Source organism: Sphaeramia orbicularis, chromosome 19 (genome assembly GCF_902148855.1).
Source record: "Sphaeramia orbicularis chromosome 19, fSphaOr1.1, whole genome shotgun sequence".
NCBI classification, from domain to species: domain Eukaryota; kingdom Metazoa; phylum Chordata; class Actinopteri; order Kurtiformes; family Apogonidae; genus Sphaeramia; species Sphaeramia orbicularis.
The window spans coordinates 37,065,212-37,080,095 of NC_043975.1; positions in this window are offsets into that span (position 1 = coordinate 37,065,212).

The following is a 14,884-nucleotide window of genomic DNA, read 5'->3' on the forward strand; positions in this document are numbered from 1 at the left end:
TCTCTCAGTCAGTGAATTTAAAGGTCAGGAATGTTTCCAGGTGTCTCCTGCCACATATGTTACAGGTCTCTCCAAAAGCAAGGAGGAGAAAGTCAAGAGATGTTCTTTCACACTGCAAAAAGATGACCAACTACCATCCCAGAAATATCATTCGACCCTCAGATATTCATCGATGCCATTACAGTTCCAAAGGGGGTTGCAGAAGGACTTCACGCTTTGTGAACTACACTGTTGGTGCTGGGAGAGGAATCGGAGAACAGCTCAGCCCCACATCCCTGATGACGTAGAAACATCAGATGACTTTGAACATGTTGTCAGCTGAGAACGGTAGTGTGTGGAAAATGTTTGACTTTGTTGCACTATTATCTCAAACAACATTACATCTGCTACAGCATCGCCAGTGTCCTGGAAGATCTGACTGCCCTCTTTGAGGAACCAACGGAGAACTCTGGCATCCATCACCTGTCTACTAAAACTGTTGGACAATGGTCTGGTTTCTTTGTGGAGAACATCAATCATCACAGCAAGGGATCCAAGGGACATCAACTGATAAAGACAATAGTTTCGTGTCGCTTTTTCTTTTCTTTTTCTTTTCACTTCTCTATAGATAAATATATTCTGCTAAAGCTAAGATATACTCATATATAGTTTATATATACATGTATGGACGTGAGATTAATAGGATTTATGTGGTTTATTGCTGAAATGTGAACCAGTAGAGTGTAGTTGGTTTGCAATTTTGAGTAAAATGGATCAAAGTTTAGAATTTTGAGTATAACGGATAAAGGTTTGAAATTTTGAGTATAATAGATAAAGGTTTGAAATTTTGAGTATAATGGATAAAGGTTTACAATTTTTAGTATAATGGAAAAAGGTTTGAAATTTTTGGTATAATGGATAAAATAGAATCTTGATTAAGAATGATATACTTATATTATGATGTGATATTCTTTAATGTGTAACAGTTGTTTATGAATTCCATTGCTCTGTGGTATGAAGAATTGCTGTTTTGTATGTTATGAATTAATTCAGCTTACACATGTGGCATAAATAGAAGTAATTTTATGGTTGTTATAGTGATGTTAGATATAAAAGGGGGTATAACATAAACAAACATTTCATATAGTTATTGACATGATAAAATCATGTCAAAAGGGGGAATTGAAATATATTTTACTTTAGATATTGAAGTTTTAGGATGAATTGTTTTAGTATTAAGCAGTTATTGTTTTAACATAGGATTCTTTTGTTACCTCCACCAGGAGGTATTGTGATCACTTTGCTTTGTGTGTTTCGGTGTGTGTTTGCGTGTTTGTTTGTTTGTTAGCAAGATAACTCAAAAAGTTATGGACAGATTTTCATGAAATTTTCAGGAAATGTTGATACTGGCACAAGGAAGAAATGATTAAATTTTGGTGGTGATCAGGGGGGAGGGCAGATCTGTCTTGGCGGAGGTCTGCACTCTCCGAGTGCTTTTCTTGTTTAATCTGTTTTACTTCAATAATGTTAATAGTGAGTTCTTTGTGACCATGATTATGCAGTACTCTGTTGTAGTTTAAGTATGTCATCACTTGGATAAGCTTGGTAAGATAGGAACCATCTGTCTAAGCAAGAGTTAATTAGGTTCTGTTCTTCATCTAGATACACGTCTGAACACACACATTGACACACATAGTGTTGTCAAATATAGGTGATAAGGGTAAACTGATTGTTGGCATAAGTTTACTTAGAGTTAAGGCCCCACATCTGTTTGATCTTTTTAGATAACGCTAAGTTAAAGACCAACCCATTTGTACGGGTGAGCCCGCCCATAGGGTCAATAAATGGAGATTTCATGTAATGTTCAGGGTAGTGATGGGACTTTTGGCTCTTTGAAGGGAGCCGTTCGATCAGGAGCCGTTCACTGAAAAGAGCCGTTCAAAAGACTGGCTCTTTTATGTTTTTTGCATTATTTTGAAACACCAATGTTTTAATGACTGAATAGGCTACATGTGATGATTGACATTACATTTTAAAGGTGTTTAATTGGTGCGGCAGTAAATATTATCTTACCATAAAAAAGAATAGTTAGTTAAAATGTGAGTGCTAAATACACGGCATGAGAGGTGACATTAGACATATGCTGGAATTTGACAAAAAACATCATGGTACATTATGTGGACTAGTCTGTTGCCTAAAAATGAAGAACAAAATAAAACATTTTCTTATGAAATAACATTTTATTCTCCTCAAAACAAGAACAATTAAATGTGTGTAAACATATGGGAAAAAAATTGCACAAAACACAACAGTGATTAATCACTGCAGTTACTTAAATACCTCCTTTTTCTTTGGCTCATTACTCACAGGTGGTCACTCACTCTCAAACTTTTCTCTGGTTTTGACCAGTCTTCCAGCTCCACCTCCTCGAGTATGCTCACCTCATGCTTCAAACTGTTGTTTTTTTTTTTGCTAACTTCTTGCCATGAGATATGTGCAGTGCGCAAGCACTCTTTTTTTCTGCTCGAGCATTCTCCTCCTGCCCAATGCCTCCCCAGTGACACTAAACTGACAGGCAATCGGACACTCCCTCCTTAAAAAAAATAAAAAAATAAAAATGAACAGCTCTTTACAAAGACTCAGTTCCCATCGTTCATTTCAAAGAGCCGTGCAAAAGATTCTATTCGTTCGTGAATGTCACATCACTAGTTCAGGGGTCACTGTCTTTGAGTCCTCAGCGCTGAGTGTCCACCTTATTTGTGATCTGAATAAATTTTGTCAACTCTGAGACCAGTCTGAATCCAGACTTGTCCTTAGAGCTTCCAATAAAAGAACACGTTAACAAAACATTGTTACAAAGCTGAAAACTGGCTTCTTTGTCTTTTTTACAGATACAAGATTTTCATAGGAAAGCATCAACATAAACATATGATAATCGCACAGAATATGCTGCATTGCTGTAGATTAAATTATACAACATCATCTAAAGTTGTACAAATGGTCTTAAACAGCAGTAAAATACAACACATACAGTGTATCACTTTTTACTGCAGATCTTTTTACTGCACAACAGACTGTTTGTATTTATACATTTTGGTAATTCCTTCAGACTCTTCCTGAAATACAATTTTGAATGCAGAACCATTACTTGTAGTAAAGTATTTTCATAAACTGAATATAGCCTTTTCCACCGATTTAAACATTTTTCTTCTATCAGTGATGTGTAATGTTGATACACAGGGTTAATCATTCATAGTGAGTTCTTTTAACACTTAAAATGTTTGCTAGTGGCATCTACCAGGGAAGGACATGCCCCAGTGATGTACTTAGATTTCTTTTTATGGCTCAGTCCATAGGAGTTTGTGGAATCAGAGACATTCTCACCCTTGCAGGTGTCGGTTTCTTCCTTTTATGAGCAGGAAACAGGAGTGTGGTTCGTTGGCATGTTTTCTGGCAAAGCATACTTTTTGTATCTCTGTAAACCAGATGTGACCCCTTTTGTTTGAGTGAAATGTATAAGTATTGCTGTGCTATTTCACAGTACACTGAATTAAAAAGCAGTGTTTTCCACAGTTTGAGTGCACATATGACTTATAGGTCCCATGTGTGAAAGGTTGCTACAGAGCTGGAGTTACTGCGTCACACCGGTCCTGCCAGGCCGCACGTGTGGGCCCCAAGGCCTGGTCAGGGTGACGTAAACCTAGTTTCCTCAGGATGGACGAGAGTGCGGCCTGTAGCAACCAGACGGGCTAGAGAAACGACAAAAACATCCTCTGCTGCCCCCTCCTCGCGTACCTGCCCCCCTCGGCCTTGTCCCCCTCTACGCTCCAAAACTTGTTTTCAGGAAGACTGGGCTTCCTGCATGATGGAGCAGTGGATGAGAGGAGGAAGAGGGGGATGGGACAGAGAGGAAAAGACAGACACACTGAGAGAGACCGATGGGGATGAGGTGACAGTGTTCTGCACGTAGTTTGGGGGGATTCTGGGATGGCTTCTGGCTCTTTTCATGACAGGCATCACGGGTAGCTGTAAGGGAAATTAAAGAACACAAACAGAAACAGTAAAGATACGACGTGGTGATGGTTTTACCTCGTGAACCTATGGTAATTAGACAGGGAGTGGTCTTATTAAAGAGTCGACAACGTTTGAGATCATATATGGTTCTTTTACTCATTGCGGGACCTCATACTGACAATCCACATAAAACCAACTGGGAAATACTAAGCAATGGGACCTGGAATAAATGACTCAGAAAGCCAGCTGCAGTAAGTATGACATGAGCTGATGGTAACATGTTTACATTTGCATATTACTTTATCCTGATTTGGTTTGTGCAAGACTATGAATTTTTCCTATATCATTTTTTACTTCATCCAAAGGGGTCCGAGAGGGTGAGGCAGGATGTATCCTTAATTCTTTCATATCCAAACAATAGTACACGCTGTCTTTACTCACATAGTCAAGCACAGATACGTGTGTAAAAAAGACTCAGTTAAAAGCTAAGTTCAGTGAAAGAGGAAAAAAAAGGCCCTGAAATGTACTCAAAGCACTTGTCATTTTTGTGTTTTATCTCATTTTTGTCTTTTTGAACAAGAACTCACATTGATTATTCACATCAAACGCATTAACACTAAAATAACTAAATGTAAAGATTATAAAGCATGGACTCTTTTGTTAAAATGTAGCATTAAAAGTGAAAAGTTCTCAGAAAACTAGTTACTCACATCAATTACAGATTCTTGATAATGCTACTTAAGCACAGTATTTGTACCTAATTATATATGACAGTTTCTGTTTAACAGGAAAATTTTTCTGTCATAAATTTTAGTTAAATCTTAATCATTAATCTTGTTTTGTCTATCAGTATCATCCTGTTAAAGGTTGATTTTTAATAACAATATATTGATATGGAAAAGCCACTTAAATGGCAACCCATTAAAAACTTGATAATGGTTGAATTGAACATCTCAGTCAACATAATAATTACATACATACTGTACATTTAAATCAGTGGACATTAAACTCAAATTCTGGAGGATTTATGGATATTTGTGTATTTTCCTCTTTATCATTTTCCTTCAAATTTAGTAATTCCAGTTGAGAGGCCTAATGTTAGAACGCTGGGCCGATGTAAATGGTCTGTTGGAGCCAATTTATCCTATTAACAAGCTTAACAAAACAACAAAAATGTCCACTCAGCTGGACACCATGTGTTTAATTTTTGAAGCAAAGAAACATGTATTTAAAACACAATTACAGAAATGTAATTGTAGATGTAGAGTGATATACTGTGTGAACTATGAAATAAAAACATTTTTAATGCAGCTGATGTTTTCTCACATTTTAGCATACTGTAATACTACTTATTACTCACTTCATGGAGATGATATGAGATTTTTATTTTTATTTTTCAAGTAAACTGTTAATTACAGTCTAATAACAACTAGCAATTGATTTACACCCAAACATGTTACTGCAGATCAGGTTCATCAAAAACAGCAAAGTTACAGTAATTGTGTGAATTGCAGTGTATGAGATGGTGCATAAGCGTCCACTGTGTTGGCTGATATAAAACAAATAAAACAACAAAACCCATGAATATACAAGAGAACAGCTGTAGAATAGCTGTCCACTGTAGTGATCACTATGCATGAAATGGTTAATAATGTCATAGTATAACTGACCTTATCATGCTCATCATTTATAACTAATATAGTTTTAACACTGTTGAATATAAAGTTGTTTTTCATTTAGGCACACAATGACTTTACCATGGCTCTGTTTATGGAACCTTACACATAAAACACTGGATGTAACTGCAGCTGTAAACGTTCATGTAACTGGTGAAAAGCCAGTGTTGTATTCCATTAACCAGTATTGGAGCCAAGTTCCACTGATTCCAATAGTTTGTACAACATCCTACTGAGACCAATTAATCAGTCAAACCAATTATCAAGTGTTCTTTTGAGTAGGATGTTTAATGCTGGTGATAATTGCATGGCAGATGCACTTGTTAGGTTTACTGTTCTTACTATAACCTTTGAAATACTTAATTTTACATGATGAAAAAGTCCTCAACATAATTAAATACATTTAGAAAACCATTGTTCAGTCTTGCCTGAATGTGTGTGGCTTTTAACCTTCTCCGTGTGAGAAAGAGAAACATAAACAATGCTTAGTGTAACCTGTGCTCAATGCCAGACAGAAAACCTGTTAGTACCAACGCTCTATTCAGTTTCACTCAGATGAATGAACGTGTCATCAGGTTTGACCTAATGTCCCGCAGCATGCAAAAAGAAATCTTTGAGTGCCTGTGTAATGTTTTAAGTTCCCCATCAGAGACAGACAAAAAACAGATGAGAAGCACTCTGCTCATCTCTTGCATCCTTCTCTAAGTACAGGCATCGTTCCTTCTTTTCAATGGCTTCAGTTACTACCTTGTCTATTTCCATCTGACCAGCTGTGGTGTGGACATGCCAGTGACGTTCTCAAATTCAGCTCTAACACACACTCGAAGCTCCGCCCACCACCCCCACCCACTACCACTAACGCTTGCCAACAGTTTTACCTCATTGCTCTGCGTTGGCATTGACATTTGAAGCCTCAGTGTCTGTGCATTTAGTGTGTCTGTGCATGTGTGTGTCTATGTGAGCCTGTCACTTTGGACACAGGACACTGAAGACAATCCCCGTGTCCTCCATTTCCTGTGATTAGAACTGCTCATTTACTTGAAACTACCACTACTTACATTGAAACTGCCTTTGGGTTGCAGTAAAGCTTCATTTTTACACTTCTGGATGGGTGCCTGAACAATTTGGAGCTGGTCTGTCACAGAGGAAAACCGATCCCCCTCAGCTCAGCAGACGTTAAAAAAACTTCACATGACTTAAGTCAGACTACATGGGATATAAAGATGTGGCTGTTCTTGGTCCTAGCCACTCTCATTTTAATACTAATTTACAATAATCTACCCTTGTAAAAGTTTGAGAAATGTTTGTCATAATGTAATAAGCACTATATAAATCATTAAAAAGCTATTAAAATATGCAGTAAAAATAGTGAGCCCACTTTTACCTTTAATCCCCTTAAGCCTCGGATGTGATCAGTTACTGAGCTTTCTTTGTCTCTGTCAGCATTTATACCTCTCAGTTTCATGTGAGGTGTATTAATAATTTACCATTTATCCACTGTCAGCATATAATAGACCCATAATTTTATTTGTTCATATTTGTTCTAATTCAACCAAGGAGTGTGCCACTATAGAGTAGACGCATATATATTTATGTACACTGTTGCCCATACAGTTGGAATAAAACATCTTTACTTCTTCTGAAATGATTGTGACAATTGATTTATTCTTGCTTGATAAAGTGCAACTGGGACTCTGAGTATGCAATCATTGGACGTGGTCAAAGGTGATTACAGATGTGTATAAATAGGACTAAAAAAATGAACGTGTCTGAAAACAAAATTATTCCAACTTTATGGACAACAGAGTATATATGAATGTATGGGTTCCACCATGGCAAAGAATTAAGTTTACCAAGACATCACTGTAAGTATATAGTTTAATTGGTGTAGAATTGATTAGTAATAGAACTACTTTCCCACTATTATGGACTGAAAGCAGTTTTGAAAAAGCACCACAGTTCTGTCTTTCCCCCTTAATCTCTTGATCTATACACCTTATATGTTGTACATATTTCTTATCTGTAGTGCAGAGATAGCTTCAGTATATTTTAGTAGTGTTTAGTAGTATTTGTATATTTAATATTTTATTGTTGTAGTTTTTGTAAATTGCCAATGTTTTTCAGTATTATGTGTAATATTTTTGTTCAATCTTTTGCACTTTAAGTGTTTTCATTGTTCCTGTAACAACAAAAAAGATCTATTCTATTCTATTCTATTCTATTCTATTCTATTCTATTCTATTCTATTCTATTCTATTCTATTCTATTCTTTTCTTTTCTTTTCTTATAGTGAAACCTTAGATCAGGGGTGTCAAACTCATTTTAGTTCAGGGGCCACATTCACCCCAGTTTGATCTCCAGTGGGTCGGACCAGTAAAATACTTGTAATAACAGTGAAAAAAGTAAAATTATATTATGATCAGGTTTACATCGACAAAGTTTCCTTAAAAATCTAAATAACATGAACAACTTGAATTGTCATAAGAAAAACAAGTGTAAATTTAACATTTTACCAATATTCTGCCTCGTTTTTATCAGTTTATCATTTACACGTGTTCATTACAATCGCATGAAACATGTAGGAACGGGCAGAATATTGGTAAAATTGCATGTACTTTTCTTAAGACATTTCTGTTTGTTCATATTTGTTCAAGTTATTCACATTTTTGTAAAAGTATAGTCTGGTAATGTAAACATTTTCATGTAATTGTACTATTTTACACCAAAAAAACAAACAAAGAGAATTTGGGGTTGTCATTATTTATAAGTTATTATGATAATATTTTACTGGTCTGACCCACTTGACATCTAATTGGACTGTGTGTGTCTGTACGTGGAACCTGAATTAAAATGATTTTGACACCATTGATTGTTAATGTCTTCAGTGTGATTTTTGCATTTCACAAATTCTTCCCGCGGGCCGGATTGGACCCTTTGTCGGGCCAGATTTGGCCCCCGAGTGGCATGTTTGACACCTGTGCCTTAAATTGTTCAGTGTGTAGCAGCATGGTTACACCTCCACCTTTCTGAAGTAGTTTTACATCTTTACTTCTATATTCTTTGACCATAGATATATACAGTGTACATGGAGGGCACATTGGTTGCTTCAGTACATTGCTATGATATGTTAATGCATCCATCGTTTTTTGACTTTTTAGGACTGCCATGCAAACTCATACAAGTAAACAGCTTAATACATTAAAAAATCTATAATGATAATATTTCTTATCTGATTTCAAAGTGTTATGCTATTATCATTAAGTGAGACAAAATCTTTTTATCTCACAGGTCAGACGCTGGTTGAGAAATGTAGCTTTGTAATAACACTGATGTTCAACAGTCAATGCAAACTGTACATTTATAGATCTGTGGGTAGTACTAGTTACACCCCAGTTCATTCATTGTCCATAAGTGCAAGGCTGCATCAATGGTTTATGGCTTACCTGTCCAAAAAGTTTCAAGAAAATAGATGGAGTACATTTTACATAATGCTGCTGAAAGACAGACAGAGTGATCAAATAATCTCAGTGACAGAAATAGTTCACCAAGACTCAAATCAGTGTATAAAAGCGCTGTTGTAACCACTTCATTAATGACTTATAAGTTGTTTACAACCTACTTTAAACCGTCATGTCCTAAAGAGTTGCCAGCAATCAAAAGCATCTACTGATATAAAACATTTAATACCATTTTCAACCACTAAACACCGTCATCTTCTGCAAAACTGATTCATCAGTAAAACCCATGTAATTTGACAAATGGCAGTAGTTGTAGATGCTTGTTTTTATGTTGAGTTAATGATATATTTTTCTGAATAAGTCATTTTTTTCCTTCCATTTTCTGTTTTTTTAATATAATAACCTTTGAATTCACTTTGAGCTTTTCTGAACATCTACATGATTAATAAAATTGATATTGGAAAACACCTGATTTTCACTGAAGAATGCAGAGAATAACATTATCATAAATGGTGTTAAGTCACTTAGGAAAGGTTAAGTGTAGAGAAAAAAAAAAACATTTGGAAATTGCCACAAATAGTTGTAGGTCTTAAAGGGTTATTAATAACATAGTTAGAAAGCTTTTATAAGTCCTTCATTATGACAGTTATTTTATTTATTTTCTATGTGTTTGAGCTGTAACTAGGGGCAACCCTGACTCATTACATATTTAACTTAAAAGTTGTTACTGCAATGCAACTGGATCAGGCCTGAAGAGTACCAGCCAGCTCAGAATGCAAGTGATAGGATCTCGGCATGGACAGAAGAGAGTCCTGGTGCTGAAGGGTTTTGAAGACAGGGAGTCCGGGTCTCCCTTGAACACCTCTTAAGATACAGTGGTAATTTATAGTCACGCTGGGCCAATGGATGTTTCAGGACACAGATGCCGACAAACTAAACTAACAAACTAAGACCTTTCTCAGAAATATATTCCCTCTGAACAGCCGCAGTGTAACAGAGATCATATTACAGTTAAGACGGGTTCCTCAAGCTCAGCTCTGTATATAAAATTCACAGTTTCACATGAAAGGCAAGTGTCCTGTTACCTATTTCTATAGCGTGAGGTAGTGTGATATACCCACTGGGTGAGCTTGATTCCCAAATAAAGATATTTATGTATATTCCAATGCTGCCGGCCCCCTGTAAACCTCATCACATTTAAGATTAGCCACTGAAACATATCTGTTCTTATCTGATCAGAGCAGTGTGTGTGTGTGTGTGTGTGTGTGTGTGTGTGTGTGTGTGTGCGTATGTGTGCGTGTAAATGAGAGCTCTGTCAACGAGCGGTCAAACTCAGCTATTCCATAAACACTTTAAACCAGGCGAGGCGTCCCTCAGCTGTCTCAGTCTATGCCTGTTCATGCATATGTGCCTATGAGAGTGTGTATGTCCAGGTCAGAGGTCACAGTCATGCTTTTCAGCACTTTGCCTGGTGTCTTTTGCCTGCCAGCAGCCATGACATTTCAAGTAATAGTTCCTCATCACTAGTGTAGTGGCAACTGTGTGTTAACTTTTATGTTATTGCTGAAATATCATTTCAGCCCGCTTAGCTGCTCCCTTAGCTGTGGTTTGGTTACAGGATGGGATGAGGTAAGTGTTTTCACACACAGACTTTTTTAATGGCACCAGCGCTGCAGCAGAAACAGGTCTGCACACAGTGACAGACAGGCACAGGCCTTTCACCACTGGGTTTAGTGCCATGCTGATATAAGGGCTCAGCGTTAAAAGCAAACAAATTCAAGGTTGATTTATTGCTTTCATGGTCTTTGCCTCCTGTTTCACACAACTGTAGCTTGTGTACTTAGAGAAACATCCAATAAAGCATTGGACAAAAATAAAATGAGTATCATTTTTTATTGTTTTTGCTTCACTGGAGCAAGAACCCTTTCTCTTTTCCCTGTTACTTATAAAAGCCCTGTGTCTGTGTGTGGTTTAGTCACACAGCCATCGCTGAGGCTGTAAGTGATACTTTACTGCTCTCTAGTGGTCATACACTGCAATTTAGTGGAAAGGCGTTTAAGTTGTACAGTAACAGTCCTACTCCAAGCACACTGCTGTCATATTAGTGGATTAAAAAATAGTTTGTACTTTTTATTTCTATAGATGTTTTTAATTCACATACATGTCAATATTCACATACAGCGATTTGTGGAACAATGTATGTGCAAGTAATTTTCATTTTGGAACTGAGGGTGTTTGTTTTGTGTTAAAGTAAAGCTACAAACTTTGAAAACGTTTTGCATTTACTTAAGGTTTTTCACAGTGAACACATGGATCACATGCTGTAATCTCCAGTCTCTACTCTCCAGCAGAGGCACAGATACTTGTGTAAAAAACATAAAAATACAAGTACTAATACAACTTCTTTGAAAAAGTGCCCTCAAATGTACTCAGAGTATACAAGTGGCCCCTTCAGGCTTAATCTTATTACATATTGTACTTTGTTTTCATCTTCTTGTATTGTTTTTATCCTCTTATTCTCTGTCTTTTTTTAAATTGTTGTCTTTTTTTTTTTTTCCATTTTTTTAAATCTACTTTTTGTCTTATTACATCAGATCACTAAATCGCTATGTCTTGAAACAGGAAATTATTGTTGCATCATTATATCTGATGACCTTTTTTTGTGTTTTATGCCCTTTTGTGTCCCGTCATTTACATTTGATGTTTCATTGCTTCAATCTTTCACATGTGATATGCACCAGTGGATACACTTTGTTGAATGTTATTGGTCTTTCCACCAAATGCTGGATAAAGTAATCAATAATTCCCCTTTAAATGTGTCAGGTTTGCAAATCTGTTTTGGAAATGTAAAGACAGATATTTGTTAATATGTAGGGAGTAAAGATAAAAAAAAATTCTCAAGTAAAGTACAGTGAAAAACAGTAATGCAGTACTTGTACTTCCTGTACTTTCCACCTCTGTAAACCTTACCTCCTGGTGTTATATTTTCTATTTCAGTGTTTTTCATTTTACATTTGACCCAGATGGAGATCACAGTACCATGGAGGCAGATTTAGTCTTTCATGAAACACTGCTAACCAAGCAAATTTAGCATCTTTCATGTTGTATTATTTCACCATAGGGCAGGATCTTTTTCTGCCAGCTCAGAAAAGCTTTATGTAAACATGATATTTATTTCACCTTTCTGTCATGAGATGGATTCTGTTAGCTGAATGATGGAGTAGTAAATGACTCCTCGTAATCCATGTTCTTAACACTAGGAAATGAACAAAGATAGATTTACACTCCCCCCCCCCCCCAACATTACCCACCCATTTAAATCCTCCCACTAACACAGACCCACCCTTCTCACACAGCACTCTGTCTGACTCCTTCTCTCTGTCTTTGTGTCTCTACACCTTTTCATCCAAACACACCGGTCCCCCCACCCCCTCACTCCCTTTGCTTACCCAATTTGCACTCACTCGTATCCCAATATGGCAGTGCCCTTGGCAGTGGCAATGCTAGTTCAGATGGGCACAGATCCCAGGTCTGGACTAGTGAGGAGCAGGTGTACTGCTGTCAACAGAGGCTCATAAATACTCAGCCAGAGATCTGAGAAGGATTCCACATTTATGTCATCATATTAAAGACACTCTGTCAGCAAACACTTTTAAGACCCTATAATCTCTGCCTAAGAGAAAAGTCTTTTCCCCCTACAAATGGAGTTGATAGCATGGCTCACTGCTGCGCAGTAAAGCAAGTGCTGATTTGCAACAAATTAGTCTCAACCAGATGCAAAGCCACACTCTGACTCAGGCCGTTTTAAAAGTAAAAGTAAAGATTTCCAACATGCTTTACATACTAATTACAGAGGATGCTTCTGTTTTATTACAGTTGTAGCCACGCACCTTGAACAAATATGTACACAACAGTGACATATTTACCGCTTGTTATGTTGTTATTTTAGTGTCACCTTTCACTCCCTTCCTGTGCCTCTCCTCTACAGCCATGAGACCCTGCTGTGTCCAAATAAAGACTGCGAGCTGGATGTTTCATTTTCACATTTTACCCATGGTGCTTTGCTGCCTGTGCTCCATTCCACTGGTGTCGAACAGTGAGTCTAAAGACTGGAGCTCCATATGTTCCTCTTCAGGCCTTGAGCACATGCTCAGAATAAGCCTAATGTTCTCCAATTACCCTCCTCTCACGGATTGTTTGGTGTCACTTGCCGTCTGTCGGCTTGATATGATGATTCTGCACCTGCAGTGTAAAAGGATAGTTCCACAGTTCTTTTTGGCATGTACCTTCCACATTACGGCTCAATCAGAAACAGTAAGGCACGTTTGCTCCTGAACCAATTAATTTAAAAATTCAGACCAAAGTGTCACCTCATTATGCAACCTTGTTCTCACCCTCTTTAACTGCAACACACACATTCGTTCTCCTAGTTCCTCTATCGGTGGTCACGGGTTGGGTTTCTCTCTGAATGGAGTGCACAGTTGGACTTTTCTCTGTGGACACAAGAGATCAAGAGTTGGCCAACAGGATCACTGGCTGGTTAGAAACCAAATGATCTGACATGATGCTAGCAGCACACTTCTGGCTGAAGAATAGAGAATAATTATCGTCTCAGCCTGACAAATAAGTAACTGCAGATTCAAATCATCCATCTATGAGAAATTTGTGAATGCGTGTGTTTGGTCAAAAGGACTGTCACCCTTTCATTTGACATTTGGACACAGAAGCTGTTAAGATATCAGATTATGAGAAATTCAGACAGGCCACATCAATCATGACTCCAATGTGAAAATGGAATGTGCAATAGGATGTAAGACGCTCACATTTTGTGCCAGTGAGAAGGCTTTCAGCTTGTATGATTGTATCACATCTTCGCATGGACTGCTAAGTCCAGTGAAAAAAGAGTTGACCATGGAAACACTGTACTGTAAGCAGTCAGGGTGCACTGGCTGACCTGATATGGGTACATGGGTGCAGGTTGCTGGGTGACATGATGATGCATTGGGAGCAGGAGGAGGAGGGGGGTGTATGAGGATGATGTGAGAGGAATAGAAAAGGGAATGTATGGAAAGAAGAAAGGCACATAAAGAATATGAGAAGAAATGCACTGACTTTTATCTGTTTTAATAAAAGCACCATCTGTCCATCTCTACGTTTCTCATGTGGCCTTTTTCACCCTGTTCCTCTTTCTTCAGAGATGGACTGAATGGTGATCTTGTTGCTTCCTGGGAACAATATCCTGATGCTGTCTGGGTGTGTGTAAAGCAGAAACTCCAGCATCAGTGATTTTGTTGCCAGGGGGAGGACCATGTCAGCGAGTCTTCCTAATAAAAATTCATCTTGGCTTCAAAGCCCCTTGACATTAAATATTATAAATGAAAACAGGAAAAGGAGCCAGAGTATCATGCAGAACAGTAGCAGTAGTGCCAGAACCAATATGTAAGTGTATTTGGGATGGTTTTATTTTGTATTATTGTACTCAGACTATATATATATTTTTTAAAGTAAAATAATAGGCTGTGGTGTGATATTTTCTGTGTTTTATTTCTTTAATGTTATTTGTGTTGTAATGTCATTTAGTGTCCAAAAGGGGAATAAAGACACAGGTACATGCTGTCTTTTAATGAATGTAAAAGTTTAATTATTACAAACAGGAAAATAACTGCCTATGAAAAAAACACTGATTTCAGTTCCACTGCCTTCTGGGTTATTAACATATAAAGACATATATTTATAAATGTAGTTCAGTAGTTTCTC